Here is a 4590-nt window from a genome sequence, read left to right on the forward strand (position 1 = left end):
CGAAAGAAAATGTCTGTACACACACCAAGGCTGAAGATTATTCAAGGCACACTTACTATTTCATGAAGTTGGGAACCTTCAAAACTTCAAGTGTCAAGAACAATGTCTCCCTAAAACTGTAGTAAAATTAGAAAACAAAGTTTAAAAGGTGAAAAATGATGGTCACTAAAAATTTGATACTAAGATACAACTCTCAATGAGTATCTATAGTTTTCAAAATTTTTATGCTATGAAGGATCACTCGGCACAGTTAGTATGGATCGTCGGTCAATGAGATTATCTGCCATTTGGTATATTTCATCACTCGACGCAGTTAGAAGGGTTATCCGCCATTTGGGGGATATATTAGTGCTTAGCGAGAATGTCGGATGACACGCAACTTCTTCTTTTCACTGGTTATTTGATCCACTTCATCAAGTCTCAGCACTCTAGAACATTAGGCGAGATTATGGTCGTTGGAAACTTGCCTAATGGATAAGGCGATCTCAGGCCTTCATTTCTTCCTTTTTTCAGTTCCCTTGTTTCTTTTTGCTTAGTTGTTTACATGCTTTGTCTCCAAGTCTAAATACCTGACACTCAAGGTTTTTCATCAGTTATTGAGTGAAAATATGCATTTGAGGATGCGAAATCTATCAAAATATAACCCTAAATGAGTCCAAATCGTGGACTCATCAATTTGGTGCCACAGAGCACTCTAATTTTTCTTTCTAATTTTTTTATGAGGAGCTCCGTAATAAGTTTGGAAAATATTACATACACTCTCAGAATTTTTTGGCACATTTTCGCATTTACAAGCCACCAATTAGGAATTATGGGACTCTCTTCATTTTTCGTGTGGATTAGCTCATGAATCTGACACCACAAAACCTACAATTTTTTTTGAGTTGGGTAGGAATTACGCGATTTTCTTGGTTTTTCATGTGTATTAGCGTAATGATTTGGGTTCTCGGAGGACCAAAAAAACCTTTTTGAGCACCTCCATGATGAGTCAGGGTAACGTGATACAATCCCACCGTTTTACATCAAAATAAGCATGAAATGAGGGAAAATATGGTCAAAGAAGTGGTTGATAGTTTTAAAATCTCAAACAATGAGATAAAAAATTGTAAAATAAACTATAATTACTGGATATATTCTCTCGAGTGTGTTGACTGTTTTGCTTTTCAAAAGTTGAAACTATTAGAAAATAACATACACAACGAAAACATTCCATAATCTTGCATGAATATAATTAACAATTCCAAATATGCATCACATACAAAGTATGCTGAAAATTAACTCAGGATTACCTTTTGAAGTGTGTGCAAATAACTTGAAGTAAATCAAACTCCAGCTCTACAGTATTCTACAGTGATCCCAATTAACAATTGAACTCTTTCAATACTTGGGTGGGCAAGTATTGTATAGAATATCAAATTCATTTTTTCTAGGTTAGAAGAATCCCTACATAGAGAGATGTCTTTCTAGTCCAAAGAGGAGAAGAGAACACAAATCCTTTTTCTTCAAGTAAACCTGAAACACATGTTTCTTCTTGGATGAAAAAATACATGCTACTTTTCCATCTTCTACTAGAAAATAGGATTCTAAGTTCTAGTTAAATTGCGCAACGGAGGGATCACAAAATTTATTATTGAGGCTTCCTATTATTGAAATTATTCTTACCATAATAAATTATAAATCATTCCACTAAAAATTCGTAATTGCACCCCTCTATTTATTTCGAAATTCATCATAAAACACTTATGTAATTTCCCATGCTAAGATTAGAGATGCTAATCAATAGATTAAATTACTGACGAATTTAATTCAATGATTAATTTCCTTTAGAGAGATACTTAACTTATTTCATGTGCCAGATTTATAAATCTACCGGCCCGATTTACACATGAAAACATAAAAACTTCTCATAAAAGGTCTATCATCAATACCTATACAGAGACATAAATTCCATCAACTAACTAATTATTTCATCAATATATATTTTTATCATCCAATCTACCAGACATATTGACCCGTCTCAGATCTCACCTTTTAGTAAATAAAAATGATAATTAATATATACATATTATAATAGTTATATCAATATTAAGAATAAGAGTATATTTAACAGTTTAGAGAATATGTTTTTATCAGTCAGTCTAAAACATTTATCTCAACTATACATACCAAATGCACTAGCACGAGAACTTAGAACTATATCATTCTTATTATCAAGATAAATTACATTTAATCTGATGCAACAATCTTTCTGATGGTTTTGTCCAGATTTGCATCTATGATTTGGTGAACTGTAACTTTTTAACTTATAAGAACCGATGATTTAATCTTCTGGTGTATAAGCTGAAACACTATACACCAAATCATCTATTGTTTAAGTTAACGGCACATATATGACAATTGATATATTTAATATAACACTTTATTGAATTGAATAAATGAATAAACAATTGTTTAATAATAATATTATATCAAAACGAATGATTTGTTATACAATTGAAAGTGATTTACCTGGTTTGTTTTTCTTCTTGGCTAAAAAATCTTGACAATTTGCCTTCCAATGGCCTGACATGTTGCAACGAAAACACTTGCCCTTAGACTTTTTCATGCCCCCAGTTGCAGGTGCAATTGCCTTAGCTTTTTGATTCTTTTGCTTCTTCTGTCCACCTTGCGCTTTAGAAGTAGAACCTTACTCAACATTAAGTGTCATTGTTGGTGCATGTTTTTTGACAAGTGTCTCTTCGGCCTGCAGCTCAGTCATCAATTGTGCCAAATATAGACTCATCTTATTCTTATTATAATTTAGGCAAAATTGTTGAAAATTGTCAGGCAGAAACTGCAATATCATCTCAACTTTGTAGTCACTGTCAATTTCTGCCCCAAGACCTCTAGTTCATTCAAAAGACCTATCATCTTCATAACATGGTCTCTTACAGGAGTGCCTTCAACCATCTTAGTGTTCATGAGAGTTCTCATGGCAGCCTGCTTAGTTGATCCACCCTGGTCTCCAAACATTTGTTTGAGATTCTCCAGAAATTTAAAAGCAGACAATATAGCTTGATGTTGATGTTGCAAAACATTTGACATTAAAGCCATAATGTAACATCGCACCATCTCATCAACTTTGCACCATTTCTGATAAGCTAACTTATCCTAATCACTAGATTGTTCATTTGGCTTCAATGGACATTCCCCATGAAGCACAAACTTATATTCTTCAGCAGTTAACACGACGTCAAGATTTCTCCTCCAGTCAACATAGTTACAAACCTCTAGTTTGTTTTGACCCAAAATAGTGGGACTAAAAGGTGACATTGAATCTGAGATTGAAGAAATAGTTACAACAGATCAATAACACAATCTATAACATTGAATATTTACATTCAAACTCATCATAATATACCTTCATGCATCTTGAATAGCCAATCGATGGGATTCGAGGATTACTCTTATAATATACATATACAATGACCGATTATTCACTCCATAAGCTTATAAAGACCTAACTCAGATGGAGAGTTTACTATTAGTTTAAGTCAAGTGAAAATCTTCTAGTTACATTGATCCAATCATATATTACTCAGTTTAGGAGAGTTAATAGAGATTATCAAACAAGCAATTAAATACGTAATGTCTTGTATTAAATTCAGCCGATGGGGAGGAAGGTCTAAACCAACACATAAATTAAATACTTCATTACTATTTAATCTTGGTAATTAAAGGGAAGAACTCTAATGACCAACTTGTTATTTTTTTTTCAAATTTATGCTTATAAATTTCCAAAAAAAAAAAAGTATGCGCACACCAAAATCCCTAATACATTCCATATATCATCTCATACATATTCAACATTACAGCTTTTGAGAAGATAACATATATTAATGTAAAATTGTGAAAAAACAAACAAGAACTACAACTGCCAATAACCTCTTGAACAAGAAAATTACAGTCACACTATTATTTTTCAAGAAAATTACAGCCATACTATTTTATTTTATTGATATATAATTAATTTAGCATTTACTTGAACTCATTAATTAAGCTTTCAAAATTTTTTTTGTTTCTATTAATACAAGAAAATGTATAACCACAAGTGGTTAGTGCCAATTTTTTTTTAAAAAAAATCCACTCGACTTTAATTTCTTTTCATTAAAGAAGTTCTCAAGATTTTTTTATTAATATAAGATAATAACTTCTCCATAAAAAATATTAACAACTAAGAACAAAGTCCTTGCCAAGAGAAATCTTTTAACAGAACTCGCACTTCTGCACATTATATTGCCGCCATCGTCAGAACTCTTGTGTTATCACAACTTTACCAACGAATTTACCAGTCAAAATATCGTATGCATTCAACAAAACAAATAAGTCTAGTCTCATCAATTTTGTCTTTCATTTTAGTGAAAAAATAAAATTCATTAACCACCATTCATGCATACAATTTCACACACATATTTTAAGTTATCTATAAAGATGCAAGTATAAGTCTTGATACCAATGGTAAGAATATAGCATACACAATTCAAATATTCCAAAATCATACAACTTGCATAAATATAAACAACAATCCCAAATACGCATCACATACAAACT

Source organism: Solanum lycopersicum, chromosome 8, assembly GCF_036512215.1.
Source record: "Solanum lycopersicum chromosome 8, SLM_r2.1".
Lineage (NCBI taxonomy): Eukaryota > Viridiplantae > Streptophyta > Magnoliopsida > Solanales > Solanaceae > Solanum > Solanum lycopersicum.